General features: G+C 36.4%; 1 protein-coding gene across 2 annotated transcripts in view; it reads right to left on the bottom strand.

Annotated features, from left to right (window-relative positions):
- LOC150106122 (uncharacterized) overlaps positions 1-13,831 on the bottom strand; it is a 273,819-nt gene that overhangs the window by 168,162 nt on the left and 91,826 nt on the right. The gene's annotated exons all lie outside the window — the stretch shown is intronic.

The following is a 13,831-nucleotide window of genomic DNA, read 5'->3' on the forward strand; positions in this document are numbered from 1 at the left end:
CCTATGGTCCCACAGAAGGTTCTACTAAGGTAGAAGTGGAGGAATTTTTTGAGGCTTTAGAAAAAGCAACTGACACAATGAAAAAGGAAAAGTTGGTCCTTGTTGGGGATCTAAATAGCAGAGTAGGAAATGATTGTGAGACATACAAAAATATTTTGGGAAAATTTGGAGAAAAGAGCAAAGCTAATAATAATGGCAAATATCTGTTGGAATTCTGCTCAGGATATGGACTGGTTATTACTAACACCATGTTCCAACACAAAAATGTGCACAAATTCACATGAAGAGAAGAGGCTAGGAATAAGAAAAGTCTCATTGACTATGTTATTGTTGATAGTGATGTTTTCTCCCTGGTGCAGGACACCAGAGTGCGCAGAGGATTTGAAATTGGAAGTGATCACTATTTAGTCTTGAGCAGGATAAAATTGAATTTCATACTGAAAAGAATAACATGTAAGAAAGTTTTAAAGCGAATAAAAGTTGAGCAGCTCTCAGATGTGAACTGTAGACTAAAATACACAAAGATTATTGAAGAAAAAATGAAAAAGTTTGAGAACAGGAACCAAACATTGGAGATTCAGTCACAAGCCTTGAAGAAAATCCTGATTGCTTCAGCCAGAGAGGCATGTGGTGAGGTTGTCTGCAAAGACAGAAAAATCAGAATTCCCTGGTGGACACAGGAAGTTAAAGAGGCAGTGAAGGAAAAGAAGAAAGCATACCAAAAGTTCCTGTCAAATAAGTCAGCTTGTGCTCTTAGAGAATATAGAGACAAATGCAAGAATACTAAACACTGTGTAAAACCAGCTAAACAAAAGTCATAGGAGGACTTTGGCAAGAATATAGAAAATAAATATCAAGAAGGTGGCAAAATATTCTGAAGGTTGTTGAAGAAGCTTAAGAATGGAGGAAATAGTGCTGTAAAAGGAATTAGAGATGATAAAGGTGACATGAAAATGGAAGAAAAAGATATCCTTGAAGTATGGAGTAATTACTTTGAAAAACTGCTAAATGAAACAAGCAGTGATGACAGCACAGTGGTAAAAAACATTGACCAGGCATGCAGTCAGGAATACATATCCATACTTGAAGTAGAAAAAGCCATCTCAAAGGCTTGAAATTGGAAAGGCAGCAGGAGTAGATGATATTCGACCAGAAATGCTGAAGTATGGTGGTATCAGAGTCTTACAGTGGCTGCACTGCATAGTTCAGAAAGCCTGGACAGAGGGACTAATTCCCGATGATTGGAGTAGAGCTCTCATAGTACCATATATAAAAAGGGAAATAAAACTGCATGTGAGAATTACAGAGATATTTCCCTACTGAGTGTTCCTGGCAAGATCTATGCATGTATACTTGAGAAACGGTTGAGAAGAATTGTGGAAGAAAAGCTTGGTGAAGAACAAGCTGGATTCAGGCCAAATAGAGGCTGTCAGGATCAGATCTTCACTTTACGACAAATAGTCGAGAAAGCATGGGAATATAACAAAGATCTGTATTTAAGTTTTGTCGATTTGGAAAAGGCATATGAAAAGGTGCCAAGAGAGAAGCTATTCAATACGCTACAGTTATATGGTGTCAATGGGGCATTATATCAAGCAATACTTAGTCTTTATTTGAGTTGTAAGTCAGCAGTTAGAAATGAAAGAAGTACAGGAAGATGGTTTAATGTTAAATCTGGTGTGAGACAAGAATGTACATTATCTATATGGATCACATTATGAAGGAAAGTGGTATTAAACATGATATCAAAATTGGAGATGTTAATATCAGCTCTTTGCTTTATGCGGATGATGTTATACGTCTAAATAAATCTGCTACAGGTCTGCAAGATTCTCTGACTAAATTGAATAGCTGTTGTAATAGATATGGTATGAAGGTCAGCAATAAAAAGACAAAGACAATGAAAATAGGCAGAATCATTGAAAATGTCAACTGTGTTGTGAATGGAGAACCTGTGGAACAAGTAAAACATTTCAGCTATTTAGGCACAATTTTTACTGAAGATGGTAAATTAAATATAGAAATAGACAATAGAATCAGCAAAGCTGGTATGGTGGGAAGTCAACTGAATAAATTCATATGGAATAAGAGAGAAATTAGTCGGAACACTAAATTAGCTGTATACAAGACAGTGTTCAAACCAGTTTTAACTTATGGATCTGAGAGCTGGGTCAGAAGTAAAACACTTGACCAAAGACTAGAGACCACAGATATGAGAGTCCTGAGAAAGATTATAGGCGTGAACAGATGGCATCAATGGCAATATCATATTAAAAACTAGGATATTAGGAAAGAACTTGACATTGTCAGCATCCAGGAATGCGTCAGCAGAGCTAATCTCAGGTAGTATGGTCACTTAAACAGAATCGGAGAGGAAAGATTAGCAAAACAAGTGTTCTCTGCCAGGTTGGCATCAAAACGACCCAGAGGAAGACCAAGATATAGGTGGATTGATATGGTACAAAGTACTTTAGACGATAGAAATATAAGATCTGATAATGATAATATTGGTGTCTTGACAAGTAACAGACTGATTTGGAGGAAAATTGTAGATAGGAAATTAATAATGATGTAATTTTTCCAACCACAGTCAAAGAAGTAATGATGCAAACAATGTTTCATTTCACACTTAGGTTACGAGGACTCTAATTTGGAATCTATTATACTTTATTATCATCATCATCATCATTCCTGACACCTCCAAGGAGTCAGAAGACTCATCGCGGGAGGATACCTACAACTGTCTCAACCACTACACCGAACCTCTACTACGAATCAACGCCATCTACCGCCCACCACAACTGGTATTCTATGTCTGTAAATTGCGTGTGTTCTGAAGGACCGATTTGTCTGTATGCGGGATGAAAAACCCGAGTTTCCGGGAGAAAAAACCCTGCTACCTCCGTATGAGATCGGCTAACTCACCTTCGACTGAAATCGTCCAGATAAAGATTCCTCCCGTCGCGACGAGAATCGAACTTAGGCCTATTCCAATCGAAGAGCGCAATGTACAGTCGTTCTTCCAATTGCGCTACGGAGGCGCTTATTAAACTCACAAATCATATTACTGCAATAAACTAGTAGTACAATCCTTTTTGATTAATGAATATGCAAATATATATCATTAAATGAAAAAAAGTCAGCTGCAGCAATGAAACAACCAGGGCAAAACCCGTTATGCATGTTAATATATACTATATACAAAACTATCAAGAAGTTCTATTCACAGACATATTCCCATAACATAAATGCCATTCTAAAAGAAATTTCCTATAACAAACCTCCCAATATTCTTTTGACCTGTGTGAGTTTATTAAAGTGAGAATGCACAATAGATGGAATACATTTATCTACCCACCTACTTATCTATTTTCTTAACACGTTTGCTGCCACGCTCCTTGGGCATAGTTTGTTACTGCTTTCACTTTCACTTCTACAAGGTCAGTACGAGTTATCTCGTAGCTGACTTATCAGACAGAAGTTTGTTTCATACGCCAACTACGAGTAATCTTGTATCCCCCCCCCCCCACACACCTATGTCTTACATGCGCTGACGACTGTGTAACTTGAGTTCAGAGTCGTTAACAGTCAGCATTCAGTGCAGTAAGGTTTAATGCGTCTAGTCTTACAATTATTTAAAATTATCTAAATAAAAACCTTCAATTATGGCATGGCCAGTAAAAGGAAGCTTACTGATGAAGAATTAGAAGCTTACGCTAATATGAACGATGATGAATCTAATGAATTATTTGGTTCCGATTCCGAAGATGATTATAATCCTACAGACGACTCTAGTGATGACTCAGATTATGATATATCATATATAAATATATGTATACGTTGAAAAAACTTCAAAAAATTGTTTTATTTGCATTAATAAATAACACAGTTTACGCAGCATTACCTCTTATAATATACTATACTTTTGCTGAAATTATTTTCCTTCTACCAAGCTCCAAGACTTGCTCTCTGCTTTATTCACAAGCCAAGGATTCAAATTAACGTGCTTATTAACTAGTGCTTGGCATAGGAGGTTGGTAATCGACATACGAGTATATTCATAGTTGGCTTGTGAGGCTCATATACCAAGTACGAGTATACTCGTATTTGGCAGCAAATGTGTTAATGTCCCATGGCACACTGCAAGATCCATCTTCAATAACCCATGTCTTCTGTAACTCATTCTAGCTGTCTCTTTTTCCAACTCTTCCAATCAGCATCTCTTTCTTTCTTTCTTTTTTCTATTATTCAGCAAGTTAATTTAGGCTTTCCTCTTTTCCTTTCAAGATGCAAGTCAAATCTACCTTTTGAATTTCTCCTCTGTCCATTATCAGTGCATGACTAACCCACTTCCATCTTGTCATTTTATTTCACAGGCAATATTTTTTTGGTTTAGTCATCATGCAGGAGGCTTAACGGAATTTAAGTCTTAGTCTGTTTTATATATATATATATATATATATATATATATATATATATATATATATATATATATGTTTGGCTTAGTCTGTTTATATATCTTATTTGTTATACACTGTGGCCAAACTATTTTTAATATTTCATGTAAACACTCCTTTCAAATATAAGGGGGACCGGAAAGTAATCAATTATTTTTAATAGTTCGTTTTTAGCTGATTGTTTTTTTTAAAATAACACATGAATTATTAAATTTGATTTTTATTTAAAAAATCTTTTTTTTTTATTTCAGATTATTTTTTTTAATATGGCAGACTTTAAAGTTGAAGAGCACCATTTACGTCATTGTATGGTCTTTTTGTTTCACCAAGGAAAGAATGCTACTGACAAAATCATTTGCTCAACTTACGGAGACGTATTGAAGGTTAACAAATGTCAGCGATGGTTTAGCAGATTTGCAGAAAAAAATTTTGATCTCTCTGATCGTCCTCGATCTGGAAGACCTCTTACTCTAGATGACAATGCTCTTAAGACTCTCGTTGAATCAGATCCAAAACAAACCATACAAGAATTAGCAGAGAAACTTAATTCATCATGGTCAACTGTCCAAGAGGACTTACATAAGGGGGGTAAGGTTCTTAAACAGGGTGTATGGGTACTGCATGAACTGTCAGACAACAATAAAGCACAGAGACAGACGATTTGCAATTCATTGTTGACCAGACAACAAAATGACCCCTTTTTGGAACGAGTCGTAACTGGTGATGAAAAATGGGTGCTGTATAAGAATATTAAACACAAAAAACAGTGGCTTTCTCCAAATCAAACTCCAATTCCAACACCTAAAGATGGACTTCATCCACAAAAAGTTCTGTTGTGCGTTTGGTGGGATATTCATGGAATTATTCATTACGAACTCATGGAACAGGGTAAGACTATCACAGCAGCCATCTACTGTGAACAATTAGAGCGACTACATCAAGCACTGTTAATCAAACGTCCTACGCTTCTCAATTGAAAAGGGGTAATTTTGCAGCAAGATAATGCAAAACCACATTCTGCAAGAATGACTCAAGAAAAAATTAGGCAGTTAGGATAGGAACTTCTACCACATCCTCCATATTCGCCGGATATTGCCCCTATTGACTATCACTTATTCTGGTCCTTAGAACACAGCATAAGAAATAAAACCTTCTGTTCGCAAGATGATGTACAAAGGAGTTTGATATCATTTTTTGCCTCCAAAGAAAAAACTTTTTTCAAAAAAGGAATTCTAAGTAGATCGTTGGAATAAGGTTATAATTAACGATGGCGATTATATAATTTAATAATGTTAATTTTTTTTTTAATAAAATTTATATTAAAAATGTAGTTCAAAAAATTGATTACTTTCCAGTCCCCCTTATACTATTTAATTTGGTTTCCTGTTTTCTTATAAATTTATAACAAGACCTTCCCACTGCTACTAAACATCTTTATTTTGGTTTTTTATTATTATTATTGAATTAATAAATAATTTATCCTTATTTTTCATATCAAGGTTGGCTTCAGCATTGCAATTATCCTCTGAGTTGTATTTGCAATCTTTGCTATATGATCCTTGAACTTCAACTTCCTATCTACTAAAACTCCAAGATCCCTAGCCTGACCAGTTTCTTCTAACATAATCCTATCAATATAATACAACACTGGATATCTAATCACACCAAAGTGCATGATTTTACATTTATTAACACTGAAAATGGCAGCCATTTTCACATGCCCACAATTCCAGCCTATTCAAATTATTCTGCAAGTACTGCATATCAGCAGTGCACTTCTGATTACCTTACCTATCTTTACACCATCAGCAAATAGTTGTATATTGCATGTCAAATCCTTCCCAATGTCATTAATGTACAGATGGAACAATGGACCAAGGACTGATCCTTGAGGCACACCACTTGAATCTTGTATATTCACCCTCTCCACATGACTTTTTGCTATCTCTCAGTCAGCCATCCTCTTATCCACCATACCAATAGTTTATTATCCAATCCCATATTCTCCAATTTATGCAACAGTCCTCCATGCTGTATTCTGTCAAAAGGCTTAGCAAAATCCAAAAGTATCATAGTATATCCATTCCCCCTTGTCTAACTCAGTGGTAGCATTATTATAGAATGTAAACAAATTGCTAAAACATCATCTTCCCTTAGTAAACCTATGCTGTTCATTGCAAAGTAGAAATTCTATGTCAACCCATTTCTAAATGTGAGCTCTAACGACTTTTTCAAAATCTTCACCACCACTCCTGAGATAATGATTGGTCAATAGTTGGATACATTGGTCTATGCACCACCCTTGTACAATGAGATTACCATACATTCTTTCCACTCCTGTGGAAACATCATTTTCTGAGACTCAAATTATTTAGCTTTATCAAAGGAATAGCCAGTTCAACTGAACACTCTTTTAGATCCATGCTGATATCCCATCAGTAAGTTCTAGTACTTCTTCCTCATACACTAATTTCTTCATACAGTGAAGAGGTAGGGGTGAGTTCAATGTTGCATATAACAGGTTGATAGCTTTTAGAAAAATGGCTACTCATTAGTTACCATCTGGACGAGGAGCCATGTATCAAGATTAATGGGAGTTTTCTTGAAATCCTTTTGGCAAAAGTTCAGAGGAGGCATGCAGAGGGCAGTTGGAGAAAGTATGGGCGATGATTTGTGTTGGTCATCCAGGAAGGGGTTGAAGGAAAAAAACTGATGTCCACCTTTACCTTGGGTGAGGTTACAATGATGCCATCATCATGCAAAAAAGGCAGCAAAGGGCAGAAGGGCTTGACTGCCAGTTGAGCAGGAGGCAAGTTTATTGCATTTCATTCTTATGAATGAAGTTTGCTGTGGAATTATACATAACTTTTATACATGTTTCTGGCTGTTGTGGGAGTTTTTAAATTAAGCCACTGAACATAGCTGCAGGTCAGGGGTTTGCAGTAGAATGAGGAATGAAGGCTCTCATTCCAGTAAGGATTATTTCAGTCATTAGTTCAGTGCATATGTTTGCATTGGGAGAGCGAAAGCACTAATCTGACCATTGGTAGGTGGCATAAAAATTCTGGAGATCATCCCAGTTGGCACAATTATAGTGCCACAGGGTACAAGGCTGAGATTGGGTAGGAGGAGAACAAACTGTAGAGAAGGAGACTTGAATAAGACTGTGGTCAGAATTGCCAAGGGAAGAACAGACATCCACAGTGTATTTGGAGAGAGCTAGTTAAGAAAAGGTCAAGAATGTTGGTAAAATGATGAGGATTGTCTGGTATTCTGGTTGGTAGACTGACTGTTTGTGTCTGATGGTCATGACTGGTGGCAAATGATTCAGCTTCCCTTCCAGCTTGATCTATGAAGTTGGAGTACGGAAGCCAGTTGTGCTATGAATGTTCAAGTCCCCAAGGAGGACAATCTTACAATTTGGATAATTAGTTTGTAAGAAATCAATTTTTAGTAATAGGTAGTCAAAAAGGACAGCAGGATTGTCAGAGTAGGAGAGCAGTAAAGGCAATAAATGAAGGCTGTTAAAGTGATGTAAGGAGATCTTGAGCCACAGCATACTGAAAACTGGGAAATTCCAATTTGGATAGCCTTTGACAAGAAATATCAGATTTCACAAAAGCACATTTTCTGTTCTTTTTGCAGAAGGTATCATACACAATGTAGTTGGGATAGCTGAGGTGGACTGTTTGTCATGGAGGATGCCAACTGAGGTTCTGCTAAGAAAAATTTTTTCTTAGCAGAAAACCAACACCAACATCAACCACTACCAACATCAAAATGTTTTGATGCTGGTGGTGTATGTCACTAATGTTTGTATTAATGCCTCAATTGTTAGTGAAATGGAAGTGTTTTATTAGAAAAAAACTTTGAGGTGTTATTTTGGCTGGGGTGTGTATTTTTATAATTTGTTCTAATTTTTTTCTGTTATATTTTTCATATTTTTAGATCATCATCATCATCATCATCAAATTCCTGCCATGTACCCTCAAGGGGTGTACAGGATATGACAGTACTACATGAAAAAATTACATCATTACTAACTTCCTATCTACAATTTTCCTCCAAAGCAGTCTGTTACTTGTCAAGACTCCAACATTATCAGATCTTATATTTCTATCGTCTAAGGCACTTTGTACCGTATCAATCCACCTATATCTTGGTCTTCCTCTGGGTCGTTTTCCTGCCAACCTGGCAGAGAACACTTGTTTTGCTAATCTTTCCTCTCCCATTCTATTTAAGTGACCATACCATCTGAGATTAGCTCTGCTAACGCATTCCTGGATGCTGACATTGTCAAGTTCTTTCCTAATATCCTCATTTTTAATATGATATTGCCATTGATGCCATCTGTTCACGCCTCTAATCTTTCTCAGGACTCTCATATCTGCGGTCTCTAGTCTTTGGTCAAGTGTTTTACTTCTGACCCAGCTCTCAGATCCATAAGTTAAAACTGGTTTAAACACAGTCTTGTATACAGCTAATTTAGTGTTCTGACTAATTTCTTTCTTATTCCATATGAATTTATTCAATTGACTTCCGACAATACCAGCTTTGCTGATTCTGTTGTCTATTTCTATATTTAGTTTACCATCTTCAGTAAAAATTGTGCCTAAGTAGCTGAAATGTTTTACTTGTTCCACAGGTTCTCCATTCACAACACAGTTGACATTTTCAATGATTCTGCCTATTTTCATTGTCTTTGTCTTTTTATTGCTGACCTTCATACCATATCTATTACAACAGCTATTCAATTTAGTCAGAGAATCTTGCAGACTTGTAGCGGATTTAGTTAGAAGTATAACATCGTCCGCATAAAGCAAAGAGCTGACATCAACATCTCCAATTTTGATATCAGGTTTAATACCACATTCCTTCATAATGTGATCCATATAGATAATGAATAACAGAGGGGATAATGTACATCCTTGTCTCACACCAGATTTAACATTAAACCATCTTCCTGTACTTCCTTCAATTCTAACTGCTGACTCACAACTCAAATAAAGACTAAGTATTGCTTGATATAATGCCCCATTGACACCATATAACTGCAGCGTATTGAATAGCTTCTCTCTTGGCACCTTGTCATATGCCTTTTCCAAATCGACAAAACTTAAATACAGATCTTTGTTATATTCCCATGCTTTCTCGACTATTTGTCGTAAAGTGAAGATCTGATCCTGACAGCCTCTATTTGGCCTGAATCCAGCTTGTTCTTCACCAAGCTTTTCTTCCACAATTCTTCTCAACTGTTTCTCAAGTATACTTGCATAGATCTTGCCAGGAACACTCAGTAGGGAAATACCTCTGTAATTCTCACATTCAGTTTTATTTCCCTTTTTATATATGGGTACTATGAGAGCTCTACTCCAATCATCGGGAATTCGTCCCTCTGTCCAGGCTTTCTGAACTATGCAGTGCAGCCACTGTAAGACTCTTATACCACCATACTTCAGCATTTCTGGTCGAATATCATCTACTCCTGCTGCCTTTCCACATTTCAAGCCTTTGATGGCTTTTTCTACTTCAAGTATGGATATGTATTCCTGACTGCATGCCTGGTCAGTGTTTTTTATCACTGTGCTGTCATCACTGCTTGTTTCATTTAGCAGTTTTTCAAAGTAATTACTCCATACTTCAAGGATATCTTTTTCTCCTGTTTTCATTTCACCTTTATCATCTCTAATTCCTTTTACAGCACTCTTTCCTCCATTCCTAAGCTTCTTCAACAACCTCCAGAATATTTTGCCACCTTCTTGATATTTATTTTCTATATTCTTGCCAAAGTCCTCCCATGACTTTTGTTTAGCTAGTTTTACACACTGTTTAGCTTTCTTACATTTGTCTCTGTATTCTGTAAGAGTAAAAGCTGACTTATTTGCCAGGAACTTTTGATATGCTTTCTTCTTTTCCTTCACTGCCTCTTTAACTTCCTGTGTCCACCAGGGAGTTCTGATTTTTTTATCTTTGCACACAACCTCACCACATGCCTCTCTGGCAGAATCAATCAATGTTTCCTTCAGAGTTTGCCACTGAATCTCCAAGGTTTGATTCCTGTTCTCAAACTCTTTCATTTTCTTTTCAATAATATTTCTGTATTTTAGTCTACAGTTTACATCTGAGAGCTGCTCAACTTTTATTCGCTTTAAAACTTTCTTACATGTTATTCTTTTCAATATGAAATTCAATTTTATCCTGCTCAAGACTAAATAGTGATCACTTCCAATTTCAAATCCTCTGTACACTCTGGTGTCCTGCACCAGGGAGAAAACATCACTATCAACAATAACATAGTCAATGAGACTTTTCTTATTCCTAGCCTCTTCTCTCCATGTGAATTTGTGCACATTTTTATGTTGGAACATGGTGTTAGTAATAACCAGTCCATGTCCTGAGCAGAAATCCAACAGATATTTGCCATTATTATTAGCTTTGCTCTTTTCTCCAAATTTTCCCAAAATATTTTGGTATGTCTCACAATCATTTCCTACTCTACTATTTAGATCCCCAACAAGGACCAACTTTTCCTTTTTCATTGTGTCAGTTGCTTTTTCTAAAGCCTCAAAAAATTCCTCCACTTCTACCTTAGTAGAACCTTCTGTGGGACCATAGGCACAAATAAGTCTCATTGTCCAGTTCCCCATTCTCATATTTGCCCACATTACTCTACTTGAGACTGACTGCCATTCAAGAAGATTAGCCTCGTATTTTGTGTTGAATACTATGGCTACATATATGGCTACATATATTTTTAGATTTATTTTGTTATTTGTTATGGGAGTTTTTTGTCATCATCATCACCAAATTCCTGATATGTACCATTAGGGGAGGGTGTACAGGATAATTATGATAGTACTACATGAAAAAGTTACACCATTACTAACTTCAGATCAACAATTGTCCTCCAAATTAATCAGTTATCTGTCAAGACCCCCAAGTTGTCATATCTTATATTTCTTTCTTTTAAGGCTTTATTTACTCTATTGCAAGTCTCTTTCTTGCAAACCTGGCAAAGAACACTTGTTTTTCCAATCTTTCCTCTCCCATTCAATTTAAGTGATCATACCACCTGAGCTCTACTAACACATTCCTGAATGCTAACAATTACAAGTCCTTTCCCAGCATCCTCATTTTAATGTGATACTGCCACAGATGCCATCTGTTCACTCCACTAAACTTTCTCAAAACTCTCATATCAGAGGTTTCCAGTCTTTGGTCGAGTGTTTTATTTCTAACCCAGCTCTCAGATCCATAAGTTAAAACTTGTTTGAACACTGTCTTGTATACAGCTAATTTAGCATTTCTTTCTTATTCCATATAAATTTATTTAGCTGATATCCTACTATACCAGTTTTACTAATTCTGTTGTCTATTTCCATATTTAATTTGCCATCTTCATTAAAAATGTGCCTAAATAGCTGAAATGTTTTAGTTGTTCTATAGGTTTACCATTCAGGATATAGTTCAGGTTTTCAATGTTTCTGCCTATTTTCATTCTCTATGTCTTTTTATTGCTGATTTTCATAAAAATTTATTACAACAGTTATTCAATTTAGTTACGGAATCTTGCAGACTTGTACTAGATATATTCAGAAGTATAACATCTTCTGCATCAAGTAAAGAGCTGAGACCAACATCTCCAATTTTGATATCAGATTGAATAATACCACTTTCCTTCATAATGTGATCCATATAGATGATGAATAACAGAGGGGAATAATGTATGTACTTGTTGCACACCTGATTTAACATCATCTTCCTGAACCACCTTCTTCAATTCTAACTGCTGACTTACAGCTTAAAGAGAGACTATATATTTCTCAATATAACGTCTTATTTACACCATATAAATGTAGTGTTTTGAAGAGCATTCCTCTTGACACCTTTTCATATTCCTTTTCCCAGATCAAGAAAACTTAAATACAAATCCTTGTTATATTTCCAAGATTTCTCAACTATTTGTCTTAAAGTGAAAATCAGATCCTGATAACCTCTATTTGACATGAATCTAGGTTGTTCTACACCAAGCATTCCTTCCACAATTGTTCTGTCATTTCTCAAGTATACTTGCATAAATCTTACCAGAAACCCTCAGTAGCAAAATACCTCTGTAAGCTACTCCAGACATCTAGAATATCTTTACCTTCAATTTTTATGTCATCCTTATCATCTCTGATTCCTTGTATGGTACTTTTTTTTCCATTTTCTCCCTCAATGATTCTGTGGACTCCATAGAGATGTGACGAAATAACAATAATTTCAAAGCTTTTTCAATAGCCGAGAGAATATTTTGCCACCTTACTGATATTTATTTTCTATGTTCTTACCAAAGTTTTCCCATGATTTTTGTTTAGCTAGTTTTACACAGTGCTTTGTTTTCTTGTATTTTTCTCTGTATTCTCTAAGGTACAAGCTAACTTACTTGCCAGGGACTTTCTATATGCTTTCTTCTTTACTTTCACTGCCTCTTAAACTTCTATTTTCCACCATAGAGTTCTGATTTTGCTATCCTTACAGACAACCACACCTCATGCCTCACTGTTTGAATGAATTAATATTTTTTCAGGATGGGCCACTGAATCTACAAGGTTTGGTTCTTGTTTTCAAACTCTCATTTTTTTCTTCAATAATGTTTGTGTATTTCAGTCTACAGTTCACCTCTGAAAGCTGCTCAACCATGATTCATTTTAAAACTTTCTTAAACACTCTACTTTTCAATATGAGATTCAATTACATCCTGATCAGAATGAGATGGTGATCATCACCTACTGCTGGACTCAAGCCATGGAGAAATTTGGAGACCCTCAGTTGATTGCCCTCAGCATTTCAAAGGCATTTGATCAGGTTGGCAAGGGGGCCTACTTAACAAACTGCCATCCTATGGTTTGCCTTCCCCACTCTGCAATTGGATCACCCACTTTCTCACTGGTCGCTCACTACATGTCATGGTGAATGGTTTACTCTCCTCAGATTTCTCCACCAACATAAGAGTACTACAGGGTTCTGTTCTTTCATCCACTCTCTTCTTCTTGTATATAAATGACCTGCTCTCTCAGACTTACAATCCTATCCATAGCTTTGCCGATGACAGTACACTCCATTCTTCCTTTTCATTTGATAAACCTTGTAGTGCTCAAACAGAATCCTCGAAATCTACCATGACCAGCAACTTGAACTCAGATCTCCTAGCTATAACCCAGTGGGGCAAGCACAAACTTGTAAACTTCAATGCCACCAAACCTCAGGCCTGTCTGGTCTCTTGCTAGAAAGAGCTCACATCCCTGCACTTACTAAAGGTAAGTGCAGGGATGTGATCCCACCATCTCCCCTCTCACAACAATATGGAGTTATTAAGATACTACATAACAGGG

The sequence above is a fragment of the Typopeltis vanoorti genome, chromosome 6 (assembly GCF_054136105.1).
Source record: "Typopeltis vanoorti isolate ZY-2024b chromosome 6, IOZ_Tvanoo_1.0, whole genome shotgun sequence".
Lineage (NCBI taxonomy): Eukaryota > Metazoa > Arthropoda > Arachnida > Uropygi > Thelyphonidae > Typopeltis > Typopeltis vanoorti.